The sequence below is a fragment of the Odocoileus virginianus genome, chromosome 23 (assembly GCF_023699985.2).
Source record: "Odocoileus virginianus isolate 20LAN1187 ecotype Illinois chromosome 23, Ovbor_1.2, whole genome shotgun sequence".
NCBI lineage: Eukaryota > Metazoa > Chordata > Mammalia > Artiodactyla > Cervidae > Odocoileus > Odocoileus virginianus.
In genome coordinates, this window is record NC_069696.1 from 28,729,067 (window position 1) to 28,738,485 (window position 9,419).

The 9,419-nt window shown below is 35.8% G+C and overlaps 1 protein-coding gene across 13 annotated transcripts in view; it reads right to left on the bottom strand.

The window, feature by feature from the left end:
- SOX5 (SRY-box transcription factor 5) overlaps positions 1 to 9,419 on the bottom strand; it is a 1,090,001-nt gene that overhangs the window by 406,063 nt on the left and 674,519 nt on the right. The window contains exon 1 of one of the 13 annotated variants that reach the window (XM_070453779.1): positions 8,967 to 9,402. The exons of the other annotated variants lie outside the window; for them this stretch is intronic. The gene's annotated coding sequence lies outside the window, so the exon portion shown is untranslated. Of the gene's footprint in view, positions 1 to 8,966; positions 9,403 to 9,419 lie in introns of those variants that run through there. 13 annotated transcript variants of the gene reach the window in all.

Here is a 9,419-nt window from a genome sequence, read left to right on the forward strand (position 1 = left end):
ACACTTACCTAACACGTCACACAAAATGAAATGGCTCTCTGGTATTCTACCTACCTAACTACCAATCTCCCAGTGTACCTGACTATCTAATCTTTGTCGCTGTACATGCAGTCACGAATCCTCTCCCTATTTATGGCTAAGGAAGCCAAGGGACAGAGGTGAAGCGCCTTGTCCAAAGCTGCACAATTAGTAGGCGTCGGGGCAGAATTCAATTCCGAGTTTTTGGTTCCAGAGCCCGTGCTTTTAAACACTACATTATTTCTACTGCCGATTTCTATGACATGGCTTAAATACACAAACTTTCACAAAAAACAAACCTACCCAAAAAAATGACATATCTTCTGGCAAATATATTTGTACCACTTATGAATGAGTAAGACAGTCTGGAAAATTAGATTCCAAAATGCTGAAACCCTAGGATAATTTGGATGGTTTATTATAATATTTGACATTAAAACTGTCCCAGAAAAGCCCATACACGATTAATAGACTCTCTTATAAATCTAATCTATTGTCTGTAGCCCCGTTGCCAAATATTGGCATTTATTTAATCAGCACCCTTTTCGCCCAAAGGTCTATTCACTTAAGACATTTTCTCTTTTCTGAAAGTTTTTTCTTATCTTTGCTGCAAAACGAAGGAAAAAAAAGGGTATAAAAGTGTTAATTGTAATACATTTCCAAACAGAAATATTCTAATGTAATAAAATTATTCTACCACAGTGATAGAAAAGAAGCCTTATTTCCAATAATTTGCCACTTAATTTTCATCTACCTGAGGTACAATTCCCTGATTTCCACATGTTCTTTGTATTTCAGTTGAAGGTGATCTTCAGTGTACATTCCAAGACTTTAAGACTGTCTAGTCTGATCTTTAAAGGACTCAGGTAGGCTATTCAGGTAATTCTTTAAATTAGTAATAAACTAGTTCTAAGAAACAAAATTCCCAGCATGGATCAATAACACTGCTGCTTCCGGCATCCTATTTCCCATTTTGATTTACATCTTAGTTGACTACAGGAATCAAAACATTGATGGAGATAACATATGAATCGGAAGGAGAAGCTTCTTGATATTTTTTCCATGAAATCATCTCATGAAGAGCCAAAAGAAAACATGAATGCCACTAGTTTGATCCTATTCTTTAAGAGATATCCCTGTCAAAAACTGCCTATAAATTGGAGACGATAAGTATATTAGTGGACAAATCTGAAAAAAAATTTTTTTTCACCTAGACTTAAATGTCCATATTAACTTTGAGGGACTCAGAATAAACAATTTGTAAAGGGTATGTACTTCAGCATGATTCAAATCAAAAGTATCTCATTCATTAAGATGGGGTCTATAAACAATGCTGATAAAGGCTAACAGCATGTGTTGTAAAAATAATATATTAAAAAGATTCAAGAGATAACTGGGTAAAACTACTATTTAGACTGACAACTTTATGTAAAGACAGAGACCATGTATATTTTCTTCTTGCTGTGCACCTTGGGCTAATACACTGTCTGACACATAAAATAATTTTTGACTGTCCAAATACATGCATGACTCTTCCTTCTACATTGTGTAAACAATTACTGGTACACCATCCACCTAATATACCCTTTCAAAGCGAACTAACTTAAAATTGGCTCTGTACTGCCAAAGAAGCCTAATAAAGAAGTCCAAAAATAATCAACAGAAGCAGTGCATCAATCAGAGGAGGTCTGATCGTGATTAAATAAGAACATTTTAAAAAACCTCAAATTTCCGTTCATAAGTAGAATTTAAAGCAGCTGTTCACCACTGGCACACCACTAGCACAATGTCTGCCCTAAGAATCAAAAAAGGAAAAAAAAAAAAGAAAACAATGCGAATCACAGCAGCAGTGAAACTATGGCTCCAAGACCTCAAAGTTGATATGACCTTTAAAAAAAAAAAAAAAGTAAAAATCCCACAGGGACAATTTTACATTTTCATATTGCACTGCAGACAAAAAGAATCTGGTTTTCCAATGCTGGGGCCTCTGTTTTTAAACATGAAGCAGAGGTGTTTCCCTTAGAAGCAAAGGTCTTAGGGGACATGTCTGTCACAGCAGTTATTTTCTGTTTCACTTGTTGGCAAACTTACATTTCAAAACAACAACAAAAACGAGCCTCCCCAGCTCCCTGTAAACCAAGGAGGTAGAAACAAAAAATATTTCAAAGCAAGAAAGCAAACAGACTGTGAGGACTGAAACTCAGACCAAAGGCATCTGCTCTCCAACTCCCACTTCCCACAAGCACCCAGCCTTCTTACAATCTTACAGATTTTCCTAAGAGATGTTGCCATTTTAGCTTTGTTTTTCCCTAAGTTCTGGCAATACCCATCACTGCAGGCAAGGCAGCAAAGCCACTAGCAGAATCCAAACCGGAAAACAGAAAAGCTGTTCTGTCTTTTCTTCCTTGCCACTCCATTACTAATTTATTTTTTCCAAAGTAAAACTCCTTCATTCTATCCAAAACAGCAATTGCTGACTTCCAGCATATTAACAATTATTTCATTAAGGGCAAGGAGCACAGAAATGATTATAGTTTGCAGGGCAAAAAAAAAGAAGAAGAAAAAAATGGACTAGTAGGCATACCAGACCCTTTCTCCTTGAGCCCACCCTTTTCTCAGAGAGGAATAATCCTATAAACTAGCTACTGTGTTCCTCCTTAAAAAAGACCAAAGCTACCTTTGTTTTCACTCCTTTCTAGTATACCTCCTTCTGAATCCCACCCAGTGTGGTGGTTGCCAACACAGTTTCCTATTCAGTCTTGATTAAAAATCAAATAAATAAATAAAAGGAAAAAAGAAGAAAGATAAAAAAGAAACAACAAGACAAAATGTCTAATGCCATGCTGCCATGAGTAATCAATCCAGCATTTAGAATCCAAGAATATTACCAAGATTCCTCAAAAGATACTTGTTTTGAAACTACCCACACACAGTGCTTATGTATTTTCCCTTTAAATGTAGAACTAACAACTCACAAAATTAACCTAGGGTTTTGTGTCCAAAGAGGAAAAAAAACCAACTTCTGTTTTGTATGAGTACAAAGACAAAAGGAAATCCGGCTGCATTCATGGGTCACTTGTGCCTTATGTATATTTCTCTAATTCATTACATTCAGCTTCATATATGTAGTGGAAGTTCAAACCAGTCTGTAGATGATGATATTGATATTTCAGAGAAAGTCAGATGCTACTGACAAATGATGGTTTCTACAGTATTCATGTTACTGTGTCACATAGACCCACCATATTCAATGGCCATAAAATCCATCCTGTTTGAAAATTCAATCCAATTCAACAAGCATTTCTTAAGTGTTGATACTATGTTTGGTGTAAGGAAATAAAGATGATTAAATTGTAGCTGATGTACTCACAGCCTAGTGACATCACAATCTGGTAAGAAGACACAGCTGTGGGAAATACTGTAAACAGATGTAGAAAGAAGATCCCATGAAAGTCATGGAGGAAGTGAATAACTTTCTCAGTCAGTCAAAAGAGGCATCAGAAAGCAGGTAACATCTAAAGAGATAATTAAAGGACGAGATGATAACAGTGACACACACAGGCACACAAGAAAGAAAAGTACAGAAAGAAGTGTAGAGTGACAGAGAGTGCCCAGAGATAAGGGTGGAGGTGGGAATCAATACCTAAGTAACTAGGTAAGTGGTGGAGTAGGCTTCCCTGCGGCTTAGACAGTAAAGAATCTGCCTGCAACACAGGAGACTCAGGTCTGATCCGTGGGTCAGGAAGATCTCCTGGAGAAAGGAATGGCAAGCCACTCCAGTACTCTTGTCCAGAGAATCCCCTGGGCAGAAGAGCCTGGTGGGCTACAGTCCACGGGGTCACAGAGTCAGACACGGCTAAGCGACTGACACACCAAGTGACTCAACAAAATAGCCAGGACGTCTGATTAAGGTCGAATTATTTAATGAACATCCCCTGAACGCCAACAAAGTACCTGAGCTATTTAGTATGAGTATGCTGCAGTTATCAGAAGTTATTAAATTAAGAAGCAAATGCCCCCAAAATATGTTAACATAAAGCCCATCTGCAATGCCTGCTCCAAGCTGAAAAATTAACTTTTCCATTGCCTACTAGCCAATCCTATTGTTTGGGATCCTCCACAGGTTGTCCCCAGCTTATGTATTTTTTTTTCATTTATTTTTATTAGTTGGAGGCTAATTACTTTACAATATTGTAGTGGTTTTTGTCATACATTGACATGAATCAGCCATGGATTTACATGTATTCCAGCCTATGTATTTTATACTTTATGTTTTAGTCACAGAAGATTCTTCTAAGTCCACAGCTGAGCATGATTATACAGTTTGGTTCATGCCAGAGCTCAATCTTGCAACCCAAGGCTAGGGGCTCCAAGAGCTTATGCAACCAACCTCCAGACCCAGTTCAGAAGTCAGCACCTTTATGAAACTTTCTTCTGTTTTTCTGGTTTGAATTTATCTGTCCCTACTTTGAGCTCCAGGCAATTATATGAGGATCTATTGTAGTTGCTTTATTATTTATTTTTGTGATGTTTACATGAACTTTTCTACCATCCAAATGAAGGCTGTTGAGGGAGATTGTTTCCCCCAGTGAGTGACAGTCATTCAGTCATGTCCAACTCTCTGTGACCCCATGGACTGTAGCCTGCCAGGCTCCTCTGTCCATGGGATTCTCCAAGCAAGAATACAGGAATGGCCTGCCATTTCCTTCTCCATTATTTCTCTGAAATGCCAATTAAAAAGACGCTGGTTACAGAATATGTTTGATGAATATTTTTTGAACTGTACCCAGATAATTTAGGAGTGTTTGTATTTTTTAATGATCATAAAAATTTATAAAGGTAGCAGAAATATCAAACTTACGGTATGAATTTAACATCAGAGATGAAACACATGAAGCATGTCATATCAGTGTTTCTGTGTAATTAGATATACTACACAATCATTGCTTTCTTAGCGTCTAGAACTTGTGGTAAGCCTTCCTGGATTTTTCTACCCAGAATCAGAATTTAACATAAAAAAATTATATAAAAGACAAAATGTATAATAAAATATTTGAAGCTAAAAACAAATCTTACATAAGTTGACAAATTAAGGTGAACTTTTACCAAACACACCAAAAGTACTGAGGTAATGCTTTCTTCTCTATCAGAAGTTCCTCAGTTATGACTAAAAATGATTCATGTTTATATCAGATGCAATGGAGAAATATTACAACATTTGTAAGGTCCAGAACTAACAGGCTATCCATAACCTAACCTTTCAACTGATATAATCTTAAAGGTTAAGTGAATATTTGCTATAATGTTAAATATAAAGGGGAAAAATTGGAAAAAAAAAGAAAACATGTATCAAGGAATGCATAGAATGTTTATACCAGAAAGATTTGTTAAAGATATTTAAATTATTACTATTGACTTTAGGACATTTAATAATTGATACTTCAATATGGTCATCATTTTCAACCTAACAAAAGCTTGGTTAAACTCATATTTTTAAATTCATATAGTTTCAATTTTACATTTTTAAAATCCTTATCTCATGAAAAAAATAGAAAACTCATGTATCACATCAATAAATTATCACAAATATGTTACCAACGATTTGAATTTGTACAATTATCACAGCTATATACTCTTTTCATAATACAGCCACAAACTATAGTTATAACCTCACACACAGGCACAATACCTTGGCTCTTTGCTACAGGTAAAATTCAATGGAATTTCACATGCCAAAAACACATAAAGTGCTTTAATAACTCTATGTGTTATATCTGAATTAATTTACTGAGTAAATTCAATACTAGTGGAAAGCAAGTTCTACATTAGTGTGATTTTTATCATCTCCTTAATATTCAAATTATAGTAGAGTGGTTCATAGTTGGTCCCTGACATAATCTTCTCTAACACTCCTCTCTTATATAACAAGAAACACTTCACATGCAACCTCATAATATAATTGGTAATTTACTGATAGGTTCCATAAACATTTTCCTTTGAAAACTCCATCTCAAGATCCAGTTAAATATGAAGATGAGTAGTAAATGTAAATGGTGAATAGTAATCTATACCTAGGAAAGTAATTACAGTGCTGTTTTTAAATCTTGAAATGTTTATAATCACATTACATTGTTTAAAGATCAATACATAATGCCATACAGCATTTTACCAAAATAAATCTGTTTTCATCCAATAATATTTTTAAGAAACAATATAAAACCCATTTCCTTATCCCAATTTTTTAATAAATAAATGCACTTTGAAAACAACCTGATAAACGATATACTTTTGTATGCTGCTCTGACAATACTATATGCAATATTTTATTTCTCTTAATCCTCACAATATGTGGTTACAGATGATAATTAAAATATCTCACTAGGGAGTATAGCATGGCATGAACCAAGTAGCATGGATGCTGGTTATCAATAACCTATATAGCCATACTGGAAATTATGGTATCATACTGGTATCAGCCCTGTAAGGTACTAGATGAGGATACAGATTCAGTAAGGATAAGAGGATACCAAAGTAATCAATATACATAATCAATGTAATATTTCCATAACACTAGGATGACTTGTAATAGCTAATCCATATTTATTTACTATCATATTTTTTACTTTATTGGATTTGATTGAATCTGGACTTGTATTCTTCAGCCTCACATTTATAGATTCTCTTTACATAGGCATCTTCAATAATGTATTTAGTGATACATGTTCCAAGAAGTGAATAGGTGTTATTAAGAAAAAAGCTTCTCTCATCAAATAAATTAGAAGAAATCTACAATAAAAAGTTTTCTTTCTTTTTCTTTATTGTAGGATCCGAGCCTGTTATATATGCAGTGGGAGGGGAGGAAAAAAATAAGCTATGTTTTTCAGGCAAAGACTCATCTATATGGGAAAAGTAAATATTATAAGGATATAAAATATTCTCAATTAACAGATTTAATCTACTTTTGATTAATATCCCCATGTGGACAACTGAATTTTTAGATTATTTTCAGTCTATTAAAAATTCTATGATTTTTTCTATAGTACTTCATTTCTTTGTTTCAAAGTGTTAGGTAGGAAGTTAGGCGTGAGCAAGGAGGGGTGGTCTAGGCGAAAAGAACACCAACTGATCTCTAAACCCTACTGTGGACACACCCTGGAGATTTCACAGATATGCTACAAAAATAACCAGAGAGACTTTTTCAACTCCTGCTGCATGTACCCTAGGCACACAGTGGATACAAACTAACCACAAGTTCTTCTCCAACTCTAGCACATACTCCCTTAATTCTCAGCAGTGTCCTCAAGTAACCTTAGGCAGCCCATTAAGAGTTCATAAATATTACTTACATATATCTGATTATAACAGACTAAATTATGGGAAAGACATGCGCAATAGAGCCTGGTGTTATGTAACTTGCAACTGTCAATTAAAAGTCTCAGTCCACACCCACCTAGATGAATATGTAAAAGCCCTATTTTGCATGTGCCCAGACATGCCCCCTTTCCTGACTGGCCTTGAGCATACACCAATGTGCATTCCCTTTCCTGACTGGTGTGGGTACAAGCCCTATTTTGTATAGGACAGAACCACGAGGAAATAGGAAGTATAAAAAGGGACAGCCAAGAAGGATCATGGTCTCTCCTTTGGGGCTGGCCTGCTCCCACATCTCAGGAGTATACTATCCACTGTCTGTTTAATAACAATTCTAAAGACATTTTTTTTTTAATTTTTAAAAAGGTTCTGCTTGAGTGATAACTGAGCTGAAAAACTACTCCGTTGTTTCAAATCCTTGCTAGGGTAAGACAAGAGCCGAGAAATCCAGCCTGCTTGAGCTGTAATTAGCCCATTATTCCAGTAAACTGATCCAACAGAAGCATTACCACATCCATTTCTGTCCTAGCAAAAGAAGCATATTTTGGTGACCGATTTGAGTGTTCAAAAAAAAAAAAGAAAGAAAGAAACAGTGTGAAAGAGAATAGTTAAAGCTGCCCACAAAATCTGCTTATCAGAAGCACAATTCTCAAAAACTTAGACTGGAAGGTTCACCAACTTCAGAAGAGAAGGAAATGTCAAGAAGCCTGTTTCCAAGAGGACTTAATATAGATATGCATTCAGCAACAGGATAAAGAATTTGTTACATGCCATGAAGGACCCCATGATTCTTTTCTATTGTCTTTAGTACAAAAGTGAAGAAGAAACAAAGGATCTAGCTCTACAAATAAAAATAAAATTAGAATAGTCCTAATTAATTTGAGAAACTGATTTTTTAAAACTGGACATTCCTTGCTTTTCTTTTTTCCAAAAGAACAGTGGTCTGGATTACATGTATCAACTATCTCAAAAAATTTTATTAGCAAAGTCCGTTTTCATTGTCCCTCACCATTATATCAAGTAATCAAATTCACCTCAAATAAGCTGTATAATCTCTTTGTTGAGGCTCTTGATTCTAAGATAACTTCTATATGTGAGAGAAAGCAGGGTTACTCTTTCCACTGGAAGTATATCACTTCAGTGAAGAATTCATGGTATTTTACAAAAGGCACTCCCTCTCATTTTTCATTGCTTTCTTTGTCTCCAAGTCCCCACCTCCCTCTCTCTCTCTGTCTTCTGCTAACTCTTGATCTGGCTCTAACCTTTTGGGCAGGCATACATGCATACTTATATACCAGTACAGCTATAAAAACTAAGATCTGAGACAGCGTGCTTTTCCTAAGCAGTGGGAAATACTTCACCTGTTTAATGATGATGACCACTACAAAGAGTTATTTTAATTTTCCCACTTTAACTCACAGGCTATTTAGTACCTACAAATCAGTCTCTATCATTGTTTAGTAACAAGTTTTATCATCTGTATTTTGTTATAAAGAAAACTATAATGTAAAAATCTTTGAAAAATAGGCAAAATAGTGCTTCTGTTCAATTTCACTTGAATTCACAAAGAAGCTCACCTTGAAATTTGTCTCCGAAAGGTTGTGACATTTTCCAGAACCTCAAAGATTCAGTGTCTATTAGATGGCCGTGTGGAATGCACTCCAAAATAACCAGAGCATCAAGAAGCAGCTGAAGAGGATGGAACCAGGAACAGTCATGGAGCTCCCCAGAGAAAATCCATTGGGGAAAAGAGGAAGGACACTGGTTTGGAGGATGACTCGGGAGAAACAGGAAAACCTGAAGAGAAGCCAGATCAGTCCAGGAAAATACTGAGTGAAAAGCCAAGAAGTCTGAGTAGGGCCGGGCACCAGAGAAACACACAGCCAATCTGCCATGAGTCCTAGCAGCCAAGAAAACTGAGGTCTCAGAGATTCAATATCTATTAGCAGAGGCCTTTATGAGCAGATGTGTGGATTTTCTTTTCTGTCCTTAATGGAGCTCAGTACTTATGTGTGGCCAAGGAATTTTAT